Consider the following 13,906-nt stretch of genomic DNA (forward strand, 5'->3'; position numbering starts at 1 on the left):
TTCTTGATAATGGCTCTCTCCTCATCTACTCTGGCAGCAGTCATAAGAAAGAGCACGGTGTTGGTGTTCTGATATCTAAAGATCTAAGATGCTCCCTGATATCATTCACACCCTTCTTGGATAGGATTATGTCCACTAGGTTTTATAGTTGACAAGTAAACATCACAATCACTGTAGTATATGCTCCCGTTGAGGTCTCTGATGAGAAAGAGAAGGATAAATTTTATAATGATCTGGGAAAAATCCATTGTGACGTTCCCAAAATTACATCTATATTCTCCTTGGTGATTTCAACACACACATCAACACTGATACTGACCCATGGCTGAAAGTAATTGGCAAACACTCCTATCACTCTGAAGCCAATGAGAATGGATCTCGTTTCCTTGACTTTTGCACCCTCCATGAGTATGTTATTGAGGGTACCTTATTCTAGCACAAGGACATTCACAAAGTGTCTGGGACCTCCCCAAAGAGAGACACAACCACCCAAATTAATCATATTTGCATTAATGCTGGAGATGCTCCCTATTAGATGTTAGAAGTTTACAGGGAGCTGACATTAATCCACATCTACATCGGATGCAAATCAAATGGCCATGAAGGAGTCCGTGGTGGATTTGGATATGGTGAACGTAACCAAGAGGGAGAGACAATTCTTGAATTTGCAGTGGCTAATGACTGTCATTTGTAACTCCCTTTTTTAAAAGAGGGAAAACCATCTTGTTACACACCAGTCTGGAGGTGCTTCCACTCAGGTTGATTGCATTGTGATATCCCGAGAGGCTGTGTCGTCGAGGGGCGCTACGTCACATGCAGATGGCTCCAACTTCTGGCAGCTATAATTCCATCTGGTGGTGGAGTTAGGAACTTCACCCCTCAGCACACAACACGGCAGCACACCTATGGCCAATGAGGGCCTAATGAGTAAGAGGACTTTGTGAGAGTTTAAAACTCTCAGTGTGAAGCTGGAGGGGAGAGGAGAGAGGTTCATGGACTCCCGTTGCTGAGTGGAACCTGCTGGGTGGAGTATTTGTTGGAAAGCATATCTGGAATTCTTATTTGAAGGATTTTGCACTGAAATACTTCCCTGTGTTACGGAAACCTGCTACTGGGCTGCCACCGGGCTAAAGACTACAGGGATTGCTGACTGGACTCAAAGTAAGGCAGAAGATTTTGTTTGTTCTGAGAACGGGATATTGGACTGAAGGAGACCTGCCGATAATTTTGTTGTTCTAAAGCCAGAGACATTGCTTGAGTTGACTTTTGGAAATGGGCGGCATGGTGGTGTAGTGCTTAGCGCTGTCGCCTCACAGCAAGAAGGTCCGGGTTCGAGCCCCGTGGCTGGTGAGGGCCTTTCTGTATGGAGTTTGCATGTTCTCTCCGTGTCCGCGTGGGTTTCCTCCGGGTGCTCTGGTTTCCCCCACAGTCCAAAGACATGCAGGTTAGGTTAACTGGTGACTCTAAATTGACCATAGGTGTGAATGTGAGTGTGAATGGTTGTCTGTGTCTATGTGTCAGCCCTGTGATGACCTGGCGACTTGTCCAGGGTGCACCCCACCTTTTGCCCATAGTCAGCTGGGATAGGCTCCAGCTTGACTGCGACCCTGTAGAACAGGATAAAGCGGCTAGAGTTAATGAGATGAATGAGATGAGACTTTTGGGAATCCATCTTCGTTTGAGCATTGAACTTTGAGTTGCCTTTTCTATTTAATTTCCTGGCATAACATTAAAAATCTTGATTTATTTTAACTTCTGTGTCCTTGCACTGATTGAAGGGTCCTGCCGAGAGCCAGCCAGCCTCTCGTGATATCACATATGGTGGAGAATGCGTGCATTTCAATCATCAATAATAGTGCAGGTACGAGGAGGACACTGAACATCTGATTGCTCAATTTTCCCAGCTGACTATAGGCCCTCTGCATAACAAGATGGAGGAAATTTTGAAGGCCCTTATCGCCGGCCAGCAAGCCCAGATGCAGGTGAGCGTGGCCCTCCTGGAGGAACAAAGGAAAGCCAACCAACTGAAGGCAGAGGAGTTGCAGCTACAGAAGAAGATGGCTGTTTGGAGCATTGGCCCAATAAAGGCAAGTGACTTCATCACCAAAATGGGGGTTACAGATGATGTAGAGGCATACTTGCACACCTTTGAAGCCACAGCCACTAGGGAGGGATGGCCCAAGGCACAGTGGGTTGGACTGTTGGCCCCATTCTTATTGGGAGAATCATTGAATGCTGTCCGAAGCCTACCCTCTGAAAAGACTATGGACTACGATGCTCTGAAGACTGAGATCCTCAGCCAACAGGGGCTCACCAAGTTCGGTATGGCTCAACGCTTCCACAGCTGGACCTTTCAAGCCGACCAGGCTCCCCGTGTGCAGATGCACGAACTTTCCAGAATCGCGAGGAGATGGCTGGAACCTGAGAAAACCACAGCAGCTGCAGTAGTGGAGGCCGTTGTCATGGATCACTACATTCGAGCCCTGCCATATGAGATGAAGCACTTCATCAGCCAACAAGCCCTAACTACAGCTCAACTGAAGGTTGAAGCTGTGGAAAAGTACCAGGCCACAACAGAAATGCTCCGTGCTTCCAGGAAGGACCCCAGGATTGCGCCCCCACTGCTGATGGGGGGAGGCCACCCCAAAAACCCCAAGGGGTCCAGCCCCCCTGATGGACCAAGGCAAAGCAGAAAACCATCCCAAGGTCCGACGAATCAAAAGCAGAAACCCCCCTTCGAAAATCATGGATGCCACGTCCTCCAGCCCAGCCACAGCAGGACCTGGCTATGCTCCAGGGGGAACCAGAAGCCAGCCAGGTCCAGTTAGGATTTCTCGTGAAGGTGACACCTGACAATGCTTCCGGTGAGGGGGCAGGGGACATATGCCTTGGCAGTGTGGGAACCCGGTGGACGAGCCTATGCTCACCGCAGGGTCCTCTAGCTCACCCTCTGCCCAGCTGTTTGCATCACTTGTTGGGGCTGCAGACGGGCCCCCAGATCGACCCCCCCACCTGCCCAGTGACGGTGAATTGCCCTGATGTCGAGGCATTGTTAGATTCGGGTAGTCAGGTCACCTTGGTGCGTAAGGACCTGGTGGATCCATCGTGTCTGACCACTGACAAAGTTCTCCCAGTTTCCTGCATCCATGGGGACACCAAAGAGTACCCCACTGCTGAATTAAAAATAACCACCACCAGGGGGACTATACACATGAGGGTGGGAGTGGTTGATTCCCTCCCTGTCCCTGTTCTGATTGGGCAAGATTGCCCAACCTTCCACCTGCTGTGGAGAGAGGCCCAGCAGAGGCCAGCCTGGGTACCCTGCAGTCAGAGAGGTAAGACTCCTCCTGCAACCACACAAGTGCAACCTGCACAACCCCGCATCCCTGCTGTTGCCCTCACAGGGATGACAGGCACCCAGGCTGCTGACACAGAAACTGGCCCGGAGACTGGAGAAGAGAATGTGGCCCCGGAAAGCTCTCCAAGCTCCGATGAGGAAGACGCCCCAGGCATCGAGGAGCTTCCCCCTCCTGGTACTGCCCAGTTGCAGGATCCCACACTCGCAAATGCCTTAAGAAATGTGTAGGTGCTAGAGGGTGTGCTGTTAGGGGGTAGAGCCAGCCCTACGTACCCCCATTTGGCAATCATACGGGGCCTACTGTATCAGGTGGTGAAGAAGAATGACGAAGTGCATGAACAGCTCCTTGTACCACAGCCCCACCGGGCGACTGTGCTCAACCTGGCACGCACACATCCCCTGGGGGCCCACCTAGGTGTTGAAAAGACAAAAGAAAGGATTTTACAACGGTTTTTCTGGCCTGGAGTGCACAAGGAAACAGAGAATTATTGCCATATTTGCCCGGAATGCCAGAAGGTGGCGCCTAAGCCCCCATACCGTAACCCGCTCATCCCCTTACCAATTATTGAAACTCCTTTTGAGAGGATTGGACTGGATATAGTTGGCCCTTTGCCAAAAAGCTCCCGGGGGCATCAGTACATCCTGGTCATCCTGGATTATGCGACCCGGTACCCTGAGGCCATCCCCCTGAGGAAGGCTACCTCCAAACAGATAGCCAAGGAGCTGTTCCTCCTCTCCACCAGTCTGGGGATTCCAGAAGAAATATTGATGGACCAAGGCACTCCATTCATGTCCTGGGTGATGAAAGAACTGTGTGCCCTGTTGAAAATCAAACAGTTGCAAACATCTGTCTACCACCCCCAGACAGACAGGTTGGTTGAATGGTTCAACTGGACTCTGAAGTCCATGCTGAGGAAGGCGACGGAAGAGGATGGGTGGAATTGGGACCAGCTGCTGCCATACCTGCTGTTTGCAGTACGAGAGGTACCCCAATCTTCTACTGGCTTTTCACCTTTTGAACTATTGCTTTCTTACAGACCCAGAGGGCTGCTGGACATTGCCAAGGAGGCTTGGGAGGAGCAACCCTGCAGACAGCAGACCCTGATCGAGCATGTCGGGGCCATGAAGGAGAGAATGAGGGCCGTCTACCCAATAGTGTGTGAACACATGGAGACTGCTCAACGGCAACAGCAGGCCTCCTACAACTGACCTGCCCAGCCGAGAGAGTTTAAGAGCGGGGGACAGAGTGCTGGTCCTGGTGCCGACCGTGGAATGTAAGTTCCTGGCAACCTGGCAAGGACCGTATGAGGTCATTGAGCGGGTAGGAGAAGTGAATTATAAGGTGAGACAGCCTGATAAAAGAAAACCTGAGCAAATATATCACGTTAACCTCTTGAAAAAATGGCATGCCAGGGAGGCATTGTTCAGTTGTTTGCCCCTGACAGAGTCCAAAGAACCCGCCAGACAGGAGGTTCAGGTGGGGCCAGGCCTATCCCCACACCAGTGGCAGATTACCCTAGAGCTGGTGGACCGCAACCGAGACGTCTTCTCACTCCCTGGGCACACAGAGGTGGTCCAACACGAAATCCGCACCATCCTGGGCCGAACCATGATCCAGCATCCCTATTGTGTGTCAGAGGCTTGCAAGGTGGCTATCCAGGAGGAGGTGAGAAAGATGCTAGAGCTGGGAGTCATCGAAGAGTCCAAAAGTGCCTGGGCAAGCCCCATCATCCTGGTTCCCAAACCAGACGGGTTGGTGAGATTCTGCAATGATTATCGCAAATTGAATGAGGTGTCAGAGTTTGATTCATACCCTATGCCCCATGTTGACGACTTAGTAGACTCCTTAGGACATGCCAGGTTCCTCACCACTCTGGACCTGACAAAAGGATACTGGCAGGTGCCCCTGACCCCGGCGTCAAAGGAGAAGATGGCCTTGGCCACCCCAGACAGTCTCTACCAGTACACATGGCTCCCATTTTGTCTGCATGGAGTGCTGGCCATGTTCCAGCGCTTAATGGATCTAGTCCTGGCTCCCCACAAGAGGTATGCAGCTGCATTTTTAGATGATGTGGTCATTCAAAGTCCGGATTGGGACAGTCATTTACCCCGTGTACAAGCTGTGCTTGATTCCCTCAGAGATGCAGGTCTGATGGTGAACCCAAAAAAATGCAGACTGGCCTTCAGTGAAACCAATTACCTGGGGTACACTGTTGGCCGGGGACTAGTCAAGCCCCAGGAGGCGAAGCTGCGGGCCATACAGGACTGGCCGCAACCCCTCACCAAGAAGCAGGTGAGGTCATTTTTGGGCCTAGTCGGCTACTACCGGCGTTTTATTGCCGATTTTGCCTCCATTGCTGCACCCCTGACAGATCTGACAACTAAACGGCACTCAAGGATGGTGAAGTGGAATCCCGCAGCGGAGGCAGCCTTCATCAACCTGAAGCAGGCGCTCTGTTCCAGTCCGGTTCTGGTGGCACCAGACTTCAAGAGGGAGTTCGTGGTGCAAACGGACGCTTCAGAGGTGGGACTGGGGGCTGTACTTGCTCAAGTACATGAAGGTGAGGAACATCCCATCTTGTATCTAAGCAGAAAACTACTCCCCAGAGAAAAGAACTATTCAACGGTTGAAAAAGAGTGTCTCGCCATTACCTGGTCCCTGGAGTCCCTACGATTACCTCCTGGGCCAGCGTTTCATGGAGATCTCTGATCACGCCCCTCTGCAGTGGATGGCCAAGAACAAAGAGACAAACAGTAGAGTTACCAGATGGTTTCTAAGCTTGCAAGCATTTAACATCTCTGTTGTTCACAGGGCTGGCAGGCGCCATGGCAATGCAGATGCCCTGTCCCGGTGAGACGTCCTCTTCACAACCTTCAGCCTGAGGAGGATGTCGGTCCCGAGGGGAGGGATGTGTGATATCCCAAGAGGCTGTGTCGTCGAGGGGCGCTACGTCACATGCAGATGGCTCCAACTTCTGGCAGCTATAACTCCATCTGGTGGTGGAGTTAGGAACTTCACCCCTCAGCACACAACATGGCAGCACACCTGTGGCCAATGAGGGCCTAATGAGTAAGAGGACTTTGTGAGAGTTTAAAACTCTCAGTGTGAAGCTGGAGGGGAGAGGAGAGAGGTTCATGGACTCCCATTGCTGAGTGGAACCTGCTGGGCAGAGTATTTGTTGGAAAGTGTATCTGGAATTCTTATTTGAAGGATTTTGCAATGAAATACTTCCCTGTGTTACAGACACCTGCTACTGGGCTGCCACCAGGCTAAGGACTACAGGGATTGTTGACTGGACTCAAAGTAAGGCAGAAGATTTTGTTTGTTCTGAGAACGGGATATTGGACTGAAGGAGACCTGCCTATAATTTTGTTATTCTAAAGCCAGAGACATTGCATGAGTTGACTTTTGGGAATCCATCTTCGTTTGAACATTGAACTTTGAGTTGCCTTTTCTGTTTAATTTCCTGGCATAACATTAAAAATCTTGATTTATTTTAACTTCTGTGTCCTTGCACTGATTGAAGGGTCCCACCAAGAGCCAGCCAGCCTCTCGTGATATCACAACATCTTAACCAGAAGATGCCAGTTCAAATGTGTTACCAACATTAAAGTACTTCCCAATGAAAAATGTGCCCTGCAGCACAAACTACTCATTTGTGACCTTTCCCTCAAATTCAGTAAGAGGCGAAAGCAGATCTTTACTCCCAAGCTCTGTGTTTGGAAACTGAAAGATCCTAGGGTAAGGACTGATTTCCTAAATGGCATGAAGTCTGAACTGAATGGTACTCATGCTGTCTCAGTGGAAGATACCTGGCAAGCTTTAAAAGGCAGCCTTCTGAGAGTGGGGGGATAAGGTCTGTGGGTTTACAAAGAGAGGTAACTGGAAAAAGCAGACATTGTGGTGGGATGATTCTGTCAGTTCTGCTATTGAAGATAATAAGTGCTTGTGGAATGTTTGTAAAAAGAGCAGTAGCAAGCAAGACTATCTGGCTGCTAAATGCATTGCAAAGAGAACTGTCCATGCTGCTAAAAAGCAGGCAGAGTCGAGTAGGTTTGCAGATGTTGAAGAAGGAAATGGGCATTTATCGCATCGCCAAGCAGTTGAAAAAAGGGAATATGGATGTTGTGGGTGAGTGTTGCAAATGGGATGATCAAGGACATCTCACTCACCAATGATGCCAAAAAGAAGGCTTGGAGAGACCATTATAACCACCTTCTAAATGTTGAGTTCCCTTGGTCCTCTGAAGACTTACCACCAATGATGCCAAAAAGAAGGCTTGGAGAGACCATTATAACCACCTTCTAAATGTTGAGTTCCCTTGGTCCTCTGAAGACTTACCACCAGCCAAACCAGTTGAGGGTCCCCCAGTCTGGGTAACATCTGAAATGGTGGCAGAAGCATTGTGCAAGATGAAACTGTGCAAAGCCCCTGGCCCTTCTGGCATCGTGGCAGAAATGTTAAAGGCCTCTGATGAGGTTACCATCCCTCTTCTGGCCAACCTTGCAAATGCTATCATTGCTGAGAAGAAAATTCCAGAGGACTGGAACATAGGTTATATCATTAACTTATATAAAGGCAAGGTTGATGCAGTAGAGAGAGGCAACTACAGGGGTCTTTAACTAAGCACTGTTTGAAGGTAATTGAGAGAGTGGTGGGGAAGATAGCTCATGAGTTGGTGGCCATTGATGAGATGCAGTTTGGTTTTGTACCTGGCAGAGGGACAACTGATGCAATTTTCATTCTACAGCAGCAGGAGAGGCACTTTGCCAAAAAAAACTTTTTTGCCTTTGTAGATCTAAAAAAGACTTTTGACCGCATTCCTTGAGATATGCTATGGTGGGCGATGCAACGTCTTTGTCTACCAGAATGGCTAGTCATTACAGTTCAGGCCATGTACACCAATGCTTCGAGTAGAGTCCGAGTCAACAACTCCTTCAGTGACAGCTTCAAGGTTCAAGTGTGTGTTCATCAAGGCTCAGTGTTGAGTTCCCTACTCTTTATCATCGTGCTAGAGGCTTTGTCATGTGAATTCCACACTGGATGTCCACGAGAGCTGTTGTAGGCTGACGACTTAGTTATCTCATCTGACTCGCTGGAAGAACTCCTGGAGAAGCTGTGCAGGTGGAAGTTTGGATTGGAGTCAAAAGGTCTTTGTGAAAACATGAGCAAGACTAAGATCATGATGTCTGGCCACAACTTGGATTCGCTGAGATATTCAGGCTGGCATCCATGCACCGTGTGTAGGAAGGGCGTTGGTAGTAATTCCATCTACTGCAGTGGGCGTTCGCACTGGGTTCATAAGAAATGCAGTAATGTATGTGGCAGGCTGATCTCTGACCCATTGTTCAGGTGCAGCAGATGCCTAGGAACAGCTCACCCCATCAATGGCAGGCCATGCAACCACGTCATGGTTGCTGAACACCATCTGGATGTGGCGGATTCCTTTTGCTATCTAGGAGATACCATCTGTGCTGGTGGTGGCTGTGAGGCTGCCACAATCACTAGGGTGAGAGCCGCCTGTGGCAAATTCAGGTAGCTGCTGCCTATACTGTCTTGCAAGAGCTTGTCATTTCAAACATGGGGTAGGGTGTATGGTAGCTGTGTTAGGGGTGCCATGCTGTCAAGTCAAGTTTATTTGTATAGCACTTTTAACAATGAACATTATCGCAAAGCAGCTTTATAGAATTTGAACGACTTAAAACATGAGCTAATTTTATCCCTAATCTATCCCCAATGAGCAAGCCTGTGATGAAGATGGCAAGGAAAAACTCCCTCAGACAACATGAGGAAGAAACCTCGAGAGGAACCAGACTCAAAAGGGAACCCATTCTCATTTGGGCAACAACAGACAGCATGACTATAATATTAACAGTTTTAACATGAAGTCAGTTTCGTTGATATTATAAACTCTTCATTGATGGAAACTTGAGTGCAAAACTGTTCATGACAACTGCAGTCCTAAAGTTAGCAAGTCAACAGTAGTCCTCAGCCACAAAAGCATTACTGTAAGAGTCCAGAGTGTCCTCCAAGTGTGACTTTCAACTGTCCTCATGGGGCCATCCTCCACAGGAGCGATGCGATGAGACTCCAACCAGACACAGGGCACCAGGATGGATCAAGCAGGTCCAAGGAGCAGAAGAGGTCAGCATCTCGATCTCAGGACCAACATGTAACTCAGAGGGACAGATTTGGGGGGGAGGAGGAGAGAGGGAGAGAAAACACAGGTTGTTAGGTATGCCCAATGTCACCTGAATAAGTAGGAACAGTATACATATTGCACTGAGTACAAGCAGGGACTCTGCCAACTAACTATGACAGCATAACTAAAAGGGGAGAGCCAGAAGGTAACACAGACATGAGGGAGCCCCAGGACATAAAGCAGCCAGCCACTACACTGTCAACAAACTCAAGTGAGCAAGCGAGTGGGGACTGACAGCATCCATACATCCCAGTTTACCAAAACACTCGATGTTTGAGGACCCTCCAGATCTACACCTTTACCTCAAACACCATTATCAAAAGGCTTGACTAAACAGATATGTTTTCAGCCTAGACTTAAACACTGAGACTGTGTCTGAGACTGAGACTGTTCTGGATGCCAGTAAGTGCTGGGCCCCTAGGAAGTTCGACATGGCAAGGCTGGAGAGAAATGAGCGGGTGATGCTAAGGTGGATATGTGGTGTCAAACCTGATGATGTTACCAGCGTGAATGACCTACGTGCAAGGCTCAAGATGGTTGACCTCATGACTGCTATCAGATGTAAGCAGCTGCGCTGGTTTGGACATGTAGAAAGGGCTGAGAGCTGTATTAACATGATAAGGAACATCCAGGTTGATGGGCGGAAAAGAAAGGGCAGACCACCCAAAACATGGTGTGAAGTGGTCACAAATTACCTCAAGGTGACCAACCTCACTGCAAATGACATAAGGGACTGAACAGCATGGAAAATGAGGGTGAAAGCCTATCATGCAATGTCACACCCTCTGGCTGGTGGAAACTGACGTGAATGGATAGTGAATGAGTGAGTGACACTCTTTTCTTCAAAGTTTCACCAAATGGCTTTATTTACAGTATGCAATATAAAGCTGATCTTAACTCTCATTTATACATCACAAAGAAGGAGAAATCAATGTTAATTATAAAATGTACATAAATAAGCACTGAATGTCATTTATATCTACCCTTCTCTATCAAAATAAAAAAAGTAATAAAAGATTATTTCTACTCCCCTCTTTGTGCTCTGTAGGCCTTTGTATTTCTAAGTAGGGCCTACTAGTGTTTATATGAAAGAATATAAATAATTATTTTGATTAATATTCATAGCTTTCAAGGCGAACCTCGAAAAAAATCTGTGTGAGCCGCATCCAATAAACAATTCACATTAACTGAATTGAAATTGACACTCGCATTTCTGACTTCTGGTTTTCTTTAAAATATCCTTCCGACCACTAAGATCTCAATATTTTTCATCAAAACAACTCCAGTTATATTATAAAATATTCATTTATTTACATGAATCAGTTTGATTTGAAAAAAAAGAGACAGTAAAACTCACTTCAAAGTCTCCTATGAATCATAACATCAAAACTAGCAGACAGAAATTTTTGCTGAATATGTCATCAGAAACAGTGAGAGCAAGGCCCAATCCCAATTCTAATTTCTACCCCTACCCCTCCCCCTTCCCCTCCCCCTTGGCCCTTCCCCTTGAAACTGAGCTACAAGGGATAGGGCTTGAAATTCAACCCCTACGTATTGGGATAGCCCTTCAACGATCGCATACGTCATCGCGTACCTCCGTCAGCGTTTACGTTAGCAAAACGCGACTAAATGCGTCACTGGCTGCGACCAGCCGCTACAGTCAGAGCCAGAGCCAGAACCAGAAATCTCTGCTGGCAGGGTGTGATTTGTTAATTAACACCACTGAATGGGATATCTTTGGCGCTTCGTGCACCACATCTGACAGAATGAGGTGTCAGAACACTCATGTAAACAATAAAAGCGAGAATAACAGAACAAAACGTACGCAGTCAAGCAACCGAAAACAATACTCACTCCCAAAGCTTTTTAGCAGCAGCTTGGATTTCAGAAATCGCTGCTCATTCTCAGCTCGAAAGCGAATCAAGCGGCGTGTTTCCTCTGGATAACAACTTAAAACACGTAAATAATGGAGAAAATACATTTATGACAATCTTTCGCCGCGGGAACCGCCATCTTTCTGAAATCCGCATGAAATCTCGCTGAAATCCGCATGGCATTGTGGGAAATCACTCAAACCCCTTCGTTCGGAGTCAGCTCCAGGAAAATCTCCGTTTGGAGGGGTACAGAAGCCCTACCCCTTCCCCTATCCCTCCGCGTTAACTGGGATTGGGATACCCCTACCCCTTCACGTGAACGCGCAAAATGGAGGGGAAGGGCCAAGGGGTTGGTCCAAGGGGTGAAATGGGATTCGGCCCAAGACAACATCCCCATAAAAGGTATCTGATTGATATTCATGAGTAATCCAGTCAGAAACCAATCAGGAGAGAGAGAGAGAGAGAGACCGAGAGAGAGACTGACCGCTTTCCTGTCGCTCAAAAAGAAAAGCACCGGAAGTTTCCCGACATCATGCGAGCAGACTTTTTACTCTGTCTCTGTTGTACCAACTTCAACCTGCCATTACTCCCAAAGTGCTGAACAGATCTTAACCAGATACATTTTTTTGGAAGGCAGAAATTATAAGCTTTGTAATGATAGTATTCACATTAGAAAATACTCAAGAGTTAAGCAATAACAGATTTGGAAACTTAAATGAATGTCTGCATGCACAATTTTCACAGCATGGCCAGCGAGCATCTGACATGCCTAATATAGGCAGGGTAACTGTAGATATAAGTGTGGTATCTTTTAGTGATGTTAATAAAGAATCTTTAAATGCAATTTTCTTTTAACTTTTAGAGGTAACCAGAATTTAAAATCATACAAACTTACTTCAATTTGCATTATACATTATGCATTAGGGGGTGGCATGGTGGTTAGCACTGTTGCCTCACAGCAAGAAGGTCCTGGGTTTGAGTCTAGCGGCTGATGGGGGCCTTTCTGTGTGGAGTTTGCATGTTCTCCCTGTGTCTGTGTGGGCTTCCTCTGGGTGCTCTGGTTTCCCCCACAGTCCAAAGACATTAGATTAGATTCAATAGATTAGATTCAACTTTGTCATTGCACATGTCACAGGTACAAGGCAATGAAATGCAGATTGCATCTAACCAGAAGTGCATAGCAGTAAATAACATAAGTGTAATATAGGGGAGAGCGGGGTAAGATGAGCCAGGGGGTAAGATGAGCCACCCCCTGTTTCTAAGAAACAGTAAACAAATGTGACCATGTGACCACATTCAAAGGGGGGCGGGACCATTTACTTACACTTGTGGAGAGGAGCACCACATGTCAAACTAGGTGAGGGACATATTTATAAAAATGTGTTTTTGTGCTTTCTAAGTCAATTCCATGTTTGTCCACAGTGAAGATGATTTAGAGAAGACAAAAGTAGAATAATATTTAGACACATTAGGGTTAAGTTAGTGGCTTTCTAAGCTATGATATGAATGCTAATAAAAATAATTTTGATTAGCCTAATCCCCTTTATTAGCATTTTTCTACAAAATGGTGGCCATGGGGTAAGATGAGCCATTAGATGTGGGGCAAGTTGAGCCACTGGCTCAACTTACCCCATTGGTGGCTGAGCTTACCCAATATGGATGACACTTAAGTTTTCACATTTACTGGTCATATATGACAACAACATATATATATATATATATATATATATATATATATATATATATATATATATATATATATATATGACATCAGATGAGGAAGACCAGTTGTTAGATGTGGGGGATTATGTTGTGGCAAAATACACGGGGAAGAAGAAAGTGCATTTCTTCATTGGCCAGATAATCAAATTGGATGTCTTCGAAATAGAGGCAAGATTTCTCAAAAGAAGCCGGTCATGGCATGGCTCTGCAAGAAAGCCAACCTTTGTCTTCAAAGAGAAAGATGAGGCTGTCCTGTCAAGACAGGATATTGTGAAAAAATTGCCCCGCCCCTTTACTGTTGGGGGGACAGCACGGAGGGAGAGGCAAATGGTGTTCCCTTGCCATTTGAATGCTTGGAACATTGAATAATGATGAAATGATTGAATGATTGATGGAATGATTGCTGCATGTTTTAGCAATGTTTTAACCTACTGAAAGAAATAAGATTTTTTTGGCACTGTTCTACTGTTTTAGTAATTTCTATAATATAGTATATCTCTCATTCCCTCTCTAACCATCCCTCTTTCTATCTATCTACGCATATCTCTCTCTCTATCCATCTATCTATCCCTCCCTATCCCATCTCATTATATCACCTCTCTCTTCATCTCCCCTTCTCTATGCAACGGCCCTATCCCCCACTTGATTGACTTGACTTGATTCATTGATTGCATTTCTAATAATAAAAGTTGTTTACTTTGTTAACCTAACATGTTTTGTGTTGACTCAATTTACCCCACACAGTGGCT

The sequence above is a fragment of the Neoarius graeffei genome, chromosome 2 (genome assembly GCF_027579695.1).
Source record: "Neoarius graeffei isolate fNeoGra1 chromosome 2, fNeoGra1.pri, whole genome shotgun sequence".
Taxonomy (NCBI): Eukaryota; Metazoa; Chordata; class Actinopteri; order Siluriformes; family Ariidae; genus Neoarius; species Neoarius graeffei.